Source organism: Callospermophilus lateralis, chromosome 15 (assembly GCF_048772815.1).
Source record: "Callospermophilus lateralis isolate mCalLat2 chromosome 15, mCalLat2.hap1, whole genome shotgun sequence".
In the NCBI taxonomy this organism is placed as follows: domain Eukaryota; kingdom Metazoa; phylum Chordata; class Mammalia; order Rodentia; family Sciuridae; genus Callospermophilus; species Callospermophilus lateralis.
Window position 1 is genome coordinate 18147621 of NC_135319.1, and position 12268 is coordinate 18159888.

At 40.9% G+C, this 12268-nt stretch overlaps 1 long non-coding RNA gene across 2 annotated transcripts in view; it reads left to right on the forward strand.

Annotated features, from left to right (window-relative positions):
- Positions 1–3208: 3208 nt before the first annotated feature.
- LOC143380937 (uncharacterized) overlaps positions 3209–12268 on the forward strand; it is a 63302-nt gene continuing 54242 nt past the window's right edge. The window contains exons 1-3 of one of the 2 annotated variants that reach the window (XR_013088762.1): positions 3209–3411; positions 4683–4729; positions 5382–5558. This is a non-coding gene — a long non-coding RNA (uncharacterized LOC143380937). Of the gene's footprint in view, positions 3412–4682; positions 4730–5381; positions 5559–12268 lie in introns of those variants that run through there. The other variant, XR_013088761.1, reaches the window with a different exon arrangement.

Sequence of the window (12268 nt, forward strand, 5' to 3'; positions counted from 1 at the left end):
TATTAGTACTATCATCACTACTATTATCATCAGGACCTGGGTTTTGTCCCTATTACTACAAACAACAACAACAAAAACCTAAACCAGGAAAACAGTATCACTTACTCTGAGACATCCTTTTTGTAGCAATCACTTTCCTCATTCATTTATTAGTTTCCTTTCACTTAGTCCCTCTGACAGCAGATGGCAATGTTAGTATTGTCCCCCCTCAGCTATTTCTTCTGTTTCTCCATATATATATTTTGATACTAGGGATTTAACCCAAGGATGTTTTGCCACTGAGCTACATCCCCAGTCCTATTTCTGCTTTTTATAATTTTGAGACAGGGTGTCACTAAGTTGATGAGGGTCTTGCTAAATTGCTGAGGCTGGCCTTGAACTTGTAATCTTCTTGCCTCAACCTCCAGAGTGGCTGGAATTACAGGTATGCAGTTACCGCACCCAGCCCACTTACATTCATTTTGAAATTTGTGTCTTGTGGTATCCCTTTTCTTTCTTTCCAGCAGTGTCATCTTTGTTGGCCAATATTTCCTTTTAATTATTTTATTTTTGTCTAATGCGTTCATGTACTAGAGTATGACTTTGTATTTGACATTTGACAGCTTTGAAGCCCCACCTCTTCCCCTCTCCTTTGCTCTCCACATTGACAGCCTATAGGAAAGCCCAGACACTCCCAGGTTTGGATTTGAAGGGAAGTTAGAGCCACACAAGCCAGCGTGTGCATTGGAGCCCTCATTTTTGCCATACCCATTAACCACAGTAACACCTTGAAGTGAGTCATTTTTCCTGTTATCACTTTATTCTGGAGCCTATTTGGGAGCCATCCTGTTCTCCCAAAAAAATCTCATCATGCAAGTAGTAAACCTTTGTTTACTACTTAAGAAATCCAAATTGCCAAGGCTAGCTTTGGCAGTTTAGGCATGTGAGGATACTGGAGATTTAACCCAGGGATCCTTTACTACTGAGCCACATCCCCAGCCCTACCCTTTTTATTTTTATTTTGAGATAGGTTTTTTTGAAATTTTTTGTTTTGAGATAGCCTAAATTACTGAGGTTGGTCTTTAACTTGTTATCCTCCTGACTTAGCCTCCCAGGTGGCTGGGATTACAGGTGAGCATCACCATGCCTGGCTGGGACTATCATCAGTTTTTAATTTTTTGGAGTGTGTGTGTGTGTGTGTGTGAAGATTCCAGGGATTGAACTCAGGGGCACTTAACCACTGAATTACATCCCCAACCCTTTCTAATTTAAATTTTTGAACAGGGACTTGCTAAATGCTGAGGCTGGCTTTGAACTTGGGATCTTTTTTTTTTTAGCCCAGGTATAGGGTTGACAGGCTGAGGAGTCCAGCCTAGTTAGCCCACATAGCACAGCTCCAGGCCAGGTCTTTATTGAGAGTGGCAGGGTCTTCAACACTCACCCTCACAACACTTAAGGGAACAAGAAATATGGTTTTCTCAAAAACAACACATTTGATGACACAAGAACTCATGAGTAGATAGTATCTGCCCAGTACCCCAGGCAAGTCTAGGGTCACCATGACCCCAAAGATGATGCCCCAGGCTGGGTACCCTGCTACCTCTTCCTATTGGTCGCTCTATTCCATGGTTTGGCTACCCACCCAGGGTTGAGTATGGAGGGCTGCACCAGCTCCAAGGGAAGCCTGAGATGACTGCTGGCTCTCCCATCTCCACAGGTTCTCTTTGCTGGGTGTAGCTTCAGCCAGGCCAGGAGCAGACTGGCTCAGCATGGTTTATTCAGTTCATTTGCAGCTCAGAACAGAAATGAAGCACCTGCTCTCCATGAAGAGCAGGACTGTGCTCAGCCAGTTGAAATTAGGTGGTTCCTGCTAAGGTTGGTCTTGAACTTGTTATCCTCCTGACTTAGCCTCCGAGGTGGCTGGGATTACAGGTGAACCTCTGTACTCGCTCCACCACCAACTTGACGGGGACAAGGACTCCCCAGCCAGCCTGAAAGCACTCTCCAGCATTTCCAGTGCGCCCACACTCTTTTTTTTTTTTTAATTTTTTCTTTTTTTTTTTTTTAAGAGAGAGAGAATTTTAATATTTATTTTTCAGTTTTTCGGCGGACACAACATTTGTTTGTATGTGGTGCTGAGGATCGAACCTGGGCCACACACATGCCAGGTATTTTTTCATAGTATTGGAAAATTTACTAATACAAGATCTATTTTATATATTCAGTGTAGTTGGGCTGGGGATGTGGCTCAAGCGGTAGCGCGCTCGCCTGGCATGCGTGCCGCCCTGATTCGGTATATATATATATATATATATATATATATATATATATATATATATATATATATATTTTTTTTTTTTTTAAATTAATTTTTATTGTTGGAAATATATTGTTTTTTGAAAACATGCCATAGTAATTATGTCGTCGGTCCCCCTTCCCCCCCCCCTCCCCCGCCAGCCCGCACCTCCCCTTCACCCTCTGCCGCCCCCCTAGTACTGGAGATTGAACCCTGGAACTCACTACTACTAAGCTATATTCCCAGGCCTTTTATTTATCTATTTTTATTTATTTATTTTGAGACAAGATCTTCCTAAATTTCTCAGTCTGGTCTTGAATTGCGATCCTCTTTATGCTCTAAATCGCATTTTTTGTAAAAGTTGTTAGGTGAGGTTGGGTGTCACAGTCATTCTACTTACTTTGGTGGTGCTGAAGAGCTCACTAAGGGCCTCCTACTTTTTTTTTTTTTTTTTTTTTTTTAAGTGATGCTGGGGATTAGAACTCAAGCCTTGTGCATGCCAGGAAAGTACGCTACCAACCGTGCTGTATCCCAAGCCCATAGGCGTCTCATGCTGGGCAAGTGCTCTATCACTAAGCTATAATCTCAGCCATTTTCTTTTTAGTTTGCGTGCATTTTTACTGATCTCCCAGGTTTTGTGTATTAAAAATAATTTTGAGGCATTTTACTGTCTTCGTTACTACTAACTACAAAACCACCGGCACCACGCTGCTCTGCTTTCCTGAAAGCAACATTGCTGTTATGGACAGTTTTTCTCCGCGAGGCTTGCGCCGCTGCCGTCCTTTCCGGTGGAGCCAGGTAAACACGGAACTAGCCGAAAACGCCAGGCGCAAAGCCTCCTGGCCCGGCGGACACAGCTCCTCCCTCGGCCGGATGGAGGCGCGGCTATTGCCGCGGAGCCCGACGGGAAACAGCTCCTCCAGATCCCGGGCGCGTACTGCGCGGGAACCAGAGACAGGCACTCATGCGCATGCGCGGCTCAGACCCGGGACACGCATGAGTATCGTGGTCAGGGTGCGACCTGGATCAAAGGCCAGCCGAGCTCGTACAAAGCTCTTGGACGGGTGCGGTGGGTGGCTCCAACTTGGCCCTCTGTCGTGTAGGAGATGGCGGGCAGGCGGAAGGATGACTGTCTGGTGAGCGGTAGTGGCCGCTTTTGCCTCCTGTGCGGAGGATATGCGCGCCCTAGTGGGCATTGCCGGGAACCCTCGCGCTCAAACGACCGGTTGGGTACAACCTGCTAGGTGCAGCACTTGTGGTTTGAACTGCCCAGTCAGCTCAAGATTCAGGTTCCCAAGGTGTAGGTTCCAACTAAAATTATTTTGTCCCCTAGCCCCACATCCTGGTTCTTAGGAACCAAGCAGCTCTCGTTAAGTGAGGAGGAAGCCACCTGTGGAATGGACCATCTGAGTGGAGCAGAAAACCCTGCTGGGAAAGAGCAGATTCTAGGTTTGCATGTCTAGAAACAGGCCACCCAAACTAAGACAATGGGAGGTTTGTGCCAAGTTTCAGAAGAAAGAGGTGAGCTAGGGCTCAGGCTGAAGGCAGTTCTGTCCAGGAATGTCACTTCAATTAAGGATGTGAGAGAACCTGGTGTGTGTGGGGGGAATACCACCTACCATTAAGAAAAACTTAATTCCGCTCCCACTTCCCACCCAACAACCTTTGATTCCTTTCAAGTTTGTCTGCTTTTTACAGATCCTCAAGGGGCTCTCATACTATGACTCTTACCCCTGGTGGCCTTGAGAGATATGGGTGTTTCCTCCATTCTGTCATATAGACAGGGAAGAGCTTCCTGGATTACTGCTTTCTGCCCAATATGAAAGATGAAAGCCACTGAGCTTCAGAGGGTGAAGATCCAGGTTATCACATTCATTAGTGCCTAAGCCATTAGTCAGAATTTCTGACATAGTTAAGTCAAAATCAGTTTCAAGCTGGATGTGGTGGTGCAAGCCTGTAATCCTAAGGCTGGAGGATTTCAATTTAGTAAGGGCCTAAGCAATTCAGTGAGACCCTGTCTCTAAATAAAAATACAACAACAACAACAACAAAAAAGGCTGGAAGGGTGGCTCAGTGGATAATTACCCCTTGTACTTATCCACAGATTGTACAGCAGATAGGTGAAAGTTATATTTTCTGTCAAATGTCTCTTTATTTCTCTTTATGTTTTAAACTGTATAACTTTTGGATCTGCTTAAGGGGGAAAGCAATGACCTCATGGCGAATATCATGAACCTAGTATTGAACCTGGTACCCCCCTCCCCCCCAAAAAAATCAGTTTCAGTTTAAAGACAAAGTATTGTCAAGGTAATTAAGGGCCAAAGGACATTCTCCCACAGGAAGACATTTTATTATCTTGAGCTTTTAAGCAAATCAAACCTTTTGTGATCCATTCTTTCTTCTCCAGCTCACCCTGCCTGTTTCCTGGAGCAGCAGAAAACGAGCAGGTCTGAGGTAAATAGTTTATTTCTTATTTCCTACTTTGTTTATGAGGTCTTAAGTAAGAATGCAAATGTAGAAATAGATGAAAATCAGCTTCAGGGAAAGTAGACAAGATCAATAGTAAGCTGGGTGTGGTGGTGCACACCTGTAACACCAGCAGATCCGGAGTCTGAAACAGAAGGATTTTAAGTTCAAGGCCAGCCTCAGCACCTTAGGGAGGACCTGAACAACTTAGGGAGACCCTGTCCCAAAATAAAAAGGCCTAGGGATGTAGCTTAGTGGTAAATTGCCCCTGAGTTAAATCCCCAGTATAAAAAAAAGGGGTGGTGGTGGCTGGGGTTGTGGCACATGCAAGGCCCTGGGTTCAATCCTCAGCACCATATATATATAAATAAAATAAAGGTGTTGTGTCCAACTACAATTAAAAAATAAATATTAAAAAAAGATCAACATCAATATCAGGACAAAATGTTGCATAGAAATAGGTTCCATGATCTTAAGGCAAATTGATCTGTCTTTCTGAAGTTCGCAGCAATAGTGCAGATATTCTCTGTTATGTGATTTGCATTGGCCATTAAAATAAATTATCAGGAATTTCTCATGGGACCTTAAGAGTTCTTGGGATTGAAGTACAATCAATGTTCTTTTCCTGGTCTTCCTCTAGGTCACTTACGTAATTATTCAGTGATGACTGGAAATCAGTGCAGCATGCTGCCTATAATTGCTACAAAGGAGAACTCTAAGGACTGAAACACCTTGATCCTGTAGACCTCTCTCTGATGGTCTGGTTCTATCCGGGCATAGAACCTGGGTTATTTGCAATAAAGAATGGATTATATCACCTTTAGGTAAAGTTCTTAAATATCATGTGCAGATTGTACAGCAAATAGGTGAAAGTTATATTTTCTGTCAAATTTCTCTTTATTTCTCTTTATGTTTTAAACTGTATAACTTTTGGATCTGTCTTAAGGGGGACATCAGTGATCTTATCATGGCAAATATCAGGAATACTTTAGACCTTACTTTAGTTGAGCATTCTGTCCAGTTGACACTCCTGTTTTATTTATTTACTGTGGTACTAAGGATTGGATCCAGGGGCACTCTACCACTCAGCCACTTCTCCAGCCCTTTTTTAGTTGCTTTTCTTATGTTTTAAATTTTGAGACAGGGTCTTATTAAATTGCCCTGGCTGGCCTCAAACTTGGGATTCTCCTCCCTCAGCCTCCTGAATTGCTGGAATTACAGATGTATGCCACCACACCTGGCTAATTGACATTCATGTGCAGTCTCCCCTGGAATGTCTTCTTGTTTGGTTTCTTTTTTCTGTGGTTTCTTTTTTTGTGTGTCTTCTCCATGGAGTATTCATTCTCTTACTGCTGTCAAGGTGTCCATTTATTTGGAATTGGGGAGTGAACCCAGGAATGCTTAATCACTGAGCCACATCTCCAGCTCTTTATTATGAGACAGGATCTTGCTAAGTTGCTAAGGCTGGCCTTGAACTTGTGATCCTCCTGTCTCAGCCTCATGAAACATTGGGATTCCAGGCATGTGCCCAGTGAAGGTGTCCATTCTTCTTGTTATGTTATTGTCTTCACTTCTTCTTGGTCTTGATAATTGATCTCTTCTATCTGGAAAGTTTGACTCTGGCTCTGTAGTCTGACCTCTGCCCTACTTTAGATCTTAATGGCCAGTTCTCTGCTGGGCATCTCTATATAATCCGGAGGCCTCTCAAACTCCACAGATCCAAAGAGAAGGTTATTATTTACAGATTCCAGACTTCTTTATTTCCAGTAGAATGTTATCCCCAGCCAGCCTGTCATCTAAACAACAAACCCAACATTAATCCTCACCTATGTCCTTTACCTGCCTATCCTTACTTGCTTATTCTTTACCACTCATTTTTTGCCACCTATGCTTATAGTCAGTGATCAAGTTTTGTGGCTTTAAGTTGTTTGCCTGCCTGCATTTCTTCCTTGTATTTGGAATTGAACCCAGGAGAGATCCACTCCTCTGCATCCCTAGTCCTTTCTATTTTTTATTTTGAAACGAGGTCTTATTACTAAGAGGGCCAGTCTTGCCTTGAACTTGCAATCCTCTGGACTTGGCCTCCTAAGTAGCCTGGATTCCAGGTGTGAGCTACCATGCCTTGTCCATATTTCTTTTCTTTTCAAGTAAAGATAAAAGTGCACAAGTCTGGGCTGGGATTGTGGCTCAGTGGTAGAGTGCTCGCCTAGCATGTGCGAGGCCATGGGTTCGATCCTCAGCACCACATAAAAGTAAATAAATAAAATATTGTGTCCAACTACAATTAAAAAATAAAAGTACACAAGTCTTAACTGTAGCTTGATGAATTTTCAGATGCTACACACTTGGATAGTTATTACTCAGATGAAGATGGTGAAGGTTAGGAACATTTTTCACACCACCAAAGGTTTCCTTGTGTCCTCTTTTTAAATTTTTAAAAATTTTTTGTGATGTTGGGGATTGAACCCCAGGGCCTTTTGCATGAGAGGCAATCACTCTACCAACTGAGCTATATCCCCAGCCTTAAATTTTTTATTATTTTATATTTTGGTACTGGGAATTGAACCCAGGGATGCTTTACCAATGAGCTACATCCCCAGTCTTGTTTCTTTTTTCTTTTGAGAAAGGGTCTCACTAAGTTGCTGAGCATGGCCTCAAAGTTGCAATCTTACCTCACCCTCCCAAGTCACTGAGATTACATGTATGTGTCACCACTCCTGGCCCTTGTGTTCCTTTTAAGAACATATTTGCCCACTCTTGTCCAAGGGTAACCAATGTTTGACTGGTATCTATTTAAACCTCAAATAAACAGAATCATGCAGTACATGTTCTTTTGTGTCTATCTGACTGTTTTGAGGTGGAGGTTGCTGGAAATTGAACCAGGGATGTTCTTCTATCACTGAGCTACATTTCCAGCCCTTTTAATTTTTTTTTAATTTTTTTTTTGAGACAGGGTCTCTAAGTTGCTAAGGCCTCCAATTTGCAATTCTCCTGCCTTAGCCTCCTGAGTTTCTGGGAATAAAGCATGCACCACTATGCCTACCTATGTCTGACTTATTTTTTTTATTTTACTTTTCTTAAATTTTTAAGTTTTATTTTTATTGACAGAAAATAATTATATGGGGCTGGAGATGTGGCTCAAGCAGTAGCACGCTCACCTGGCATGTGTGTGGCCTGGGTTCGATCCTCAGCACCACATATAAACAAAGATGTTGTGTCCGCCGAAAACTAAAAAATAAAATTAAAAAAAAAACCTGTCTCAGAAAGTAATTATATGCATTTATGGGGTACAAAATAATATTTCAATACACATACACATTTTGGAATGAACAAATCAGAGCAAATCCATCACCTAACATACTTCTTTGTGGTAAGAACATTTAAAATTCACTCTTTCAGTAATTTTAAATATACATTATTTTAGCTGGGCGAGGTGGTGCACATGGTAATCCCATCAGGTCAAGAGGCTGAGTCAAGAGGATTGCAAGTTCAAAGCCAGCCTCAACAAAAGTGAGGTGCTAAGCAACTCAGTGAGATCCTGTCTCTGAATACAGAATAGGGCTGGGATGTGGCTCAATGGTCGAATGCCCCTGAGTTCAATCCTGCACCCCCACCCCCAAAAAAATATATATATACACACACACACACATTAACTATAGACATCTTGCTGTATACTTGCTATTTTTATTTTTTTATGTAAAATTTTATGTAAATTTATGTAAAAATATGATAGCAGGATGCATTACAATTCTTATTATATATGTAGAGCACAATTTTTCACACCTCTGGTTGTATACATAGTATATTCACACCAATTCATGTCTTCATACATGTACTTTGGTTAGTAATGATCATCACATTCCACCGTCATTAATTACCCCATGCCCCTTCCCTTTCCCTCCAACCCCTCTGCCCTATTTAGAGTTTGTATGTTCCCTCTCATGCTTCCACTCCCTATCCCACTTGAATCTGGCTCCTTATATGTTAAAAAAAAAAAATCAGCATTTTTTTGGGGGGGCTAAAGTCATTATACAGCAATGAATATTATGATAGTTGATTATTTTATTTATTTATTTTTTGGTACCAGGGATTGAACCCAGAGGCACCTACCACTGAGTCACATCATAAGCCCCTTTTTTTGAGAGAGAGAGAATTTTAATATTTATTTTTTAGTTTTTGGCGGACACAACATCTTTGTTTGTATGTGGTGCTGAGGATCGAACCCGGGCTGCACACATGCCAGGGGAGTGCGCTACCGCTTGAGCCATATCCCAGCCCCCATAAGCCCTTTTTTATTTTTAATTTTGAGGCTGGGTCTCACTAAGTTGTCAAGGCTGGCTTTGAACTTGTGATCCTTCTGCCTTAGCCTCTCAATTTGCTGGAATTAAAGGTGTACACCACTGAAATGCATGAATTATTATTTATTTTTATTTTTAAAAATTTTGTTCTTTTTAGTTATACATGACAGTAGGTTGCATTTTGACATACATACAGGGAGTATGACTTTCCATTTTTATGGATGTATATAATGTGGAGTTATACTGGTTGTGTATTCATATACAAGCATAGGAAAGTTATATCCAATTTATTCTACTGTCTTTCCCATTCCCATCCCTCCTCGCTTCCCCCCACTCTGCCCTGTCCAATCTGGTAATTCCCCATTGTGAAGTCAGCATCTGCATATCAGAGAGAACATTTGGCCTTTGGTTTTTGGGGATTGGCTTATTTCACTTAGCATGATATTCTCTAGTTCCATCCATTTACCGGCAAATGCCATAATTTTATTCTTCCTTATAGCTGAGTAATATTCCATTGTGTATATGTACCACATTTTCTTTATCCATTTATCTGTTGAAGGACACCTAGGTTAGTTCCATAGCTGAGCTATTGTGAATTGAGCTAAAAAGCATGAATTATAAAGCATATTACCTACATTTAATGACTGAGAAAAAATTTAATTTCAATAATACAGGGAAGTTTCATTTTACGGAGATTTGAAGGTGTTGTACTACAAAACTAATAATTTGTTAGCACATACACACTCCATTAGAAATTCTGTAAGAAGAATTTTCTTCTGAAAGTTGTTCCATAATATGTAGAAGCTTTTCTCTTAAACTCAGCCTTCTTTTTCACAGCTGCTTCTAATTCTGCTTTCCTTTTAGAAGTATCTTTTTGTTTCAAGGCACTTGTCTCTTTCATACCTGCAGCATTTTGGGAGGCATGGGGTAGCCCAGGTCTTCTGGCAAGCAGAGCGTATCTACCCTTTCAGCCTGGCCTGACTTCTTTAAATCAACCGTTGTATCTGTGAGATCACCTATATTGTTGCATATAGCAGTAATTTACTTTTTTCCACTATGTGAATATGCCACAGTTTATCCATTCTATTGTGCATATTAGGGTTGTTACTCATTATGGCTTTTGTGCATGTCTTTTGGTATGCATATGCATTTGATTCTGAGTGATACACATTTATTAGTGAAATTGATAGGTCAGTGCCTTTATAGATTTTTGTCAAGAGGTTTTACAGGATAGTTGTACCACTTAACATTCCATCAGCTGGGCTGGGGTTTTAGCTCAGCGGTAGAGTGCTCACCTCGCACCTGTGAGACCCTGGGTTTGGACCTCAGCACTACATTAAAAAAAAAAAAAAAAAAAAAAAAAAAAAAAAAAATATATATATATATATATATATATATATATATATATATATATATATATATAAATTAAAGGTATTATGTCCAACTACAACTAAAAAATAAATATTTAAAAAAATTTCATCAGCTGTGTCACCATAGCCTCATCAGCACCTTACATTATTAGCAATGTTTTATTTGGTTTTTCCTTCTTAGTATTAAGTGGGCAAGTGTAGTGGTATTTCATTGTTTTGATTTGTTTTTTTAAATGGGTGCTGGGAGTTGAACTCAAGGGCTCTCAACTACTGAGTCACATCCCCAGCCCTATTTTGTATTTTATTTAGAGACAGGGTCTCACTGAGTTGCTTAGTGCCTCACCATTGCTGAGGCTGGCCTTGAACTGGTGATTCTCCTATCTCAACCTCCTCAGCTGCTGGGATTACAGGTATGCACACCATGCCCGGCTAGTGCCTCACTTTTGCTGAGGCTGGCTTTGAACCCATAATCCTCCTGTCTCAGCCTCCCGAGCCACTGGGATTACAGGTGTGTACCACTGTGTCTGATTCATTGTGGTTTTAATTTGTATTTTTCTACTGACTGATGATATTAAGCATCTTTTCATGTTTTTTGATGACTTATATATATATAATACACACACACATATATATGCATATACATATATTTAAGTGCATGTTTCTGTCTTGTCCATTAAAAAACAATAGACGAGGGGCTGGGGCTGTAGTTCAGTGGTAGACACTTGCCTCGAAGGTGTGAGGGACTGAGTTCGATCCTCTGCACCGCAGAAAAATAAATGAAAAAAAAAATAAAGATATTGAAAAAAACACAATAGGGGAAACTAGGTGTGTAGTTCAGTGGTAGAGAAGGTGTTTAGCACATGTGAGGCTCTGAGTTCAATCCTCCGGAACAAAAAATAGTTTGTTTCTGCTGTATTAATTTGTAGAAATTATTTGTTCTTTTTTTTCTCCCCCCCCCTTTTTTTTTTTGGTACCAGAAATTAAAACTCAGGGGAACTTGACCACTGAGCCTCATCCCCAGCCCATTTTATATTTTATTTAGAGACAGGGTCTTACTGAGTTGCTTAGCGCCTTGCTTTTGCTGAGGCTGGCTTTGAACTCTCCATCCTCCTGCTTCAGGCTCCCCTGCTGCTGGGATTACAGGCTTGTGCAACTGTGCCCGGCTCATGTTTTTTTCAGGTTTTATATCAATTTTATGATGGCCTCCAAACACATATTAAGTATTTCCTCTTTGTTCTTTGGAAGTATTTATATAAGAAGGTGTTATTGCTTATAAAAGCTCTGATTTGTAGAAGTTAGTAATATTTTCTCCAAGAGCAGAGCTAATATAATGATTACTAGTGGAAGTTTGTTGTCAGACAACCCACAAATTTCTGCAGGAAAATGCTGAAGAGGGAAATGCTCCTTAGTGGGAAACAATTTCTTGCTATAGATGTATAGTTACAACAAAATGCAGAGTGCTCACATGATCTGCAATACACCATGCAATGTCAAGAACTCTTGAAATAAGAGAGACTCACCAGAAAGGAAAGAGCCAGTAATATCCTGATAAATTAACAAAATAAAGGAGGTTGGGGTAGGGAAGGATGGAATGAAGTGGATGGATTAAAATTTTCTAATGTCAACTAGGGGTAGAACTCAGGGGTAGAGAGTATGCTTAGCATTCACAAAGCCCTGGTTTTAAATCTCCAGCACCAAAATAAATGAATAAATACATTTTTTAAAAGTCAAATTTGGAGACCAAGGGTGGTTTTGCATGCTTATAATTCCAGCTGCTCAAGAAGCTGAGGCAAGAGAATTGCAAGTTCAAGGCCAGCCTCAGTAAGTTAGTGAGGCCCTAAGTAACTTAGCAAAATCTT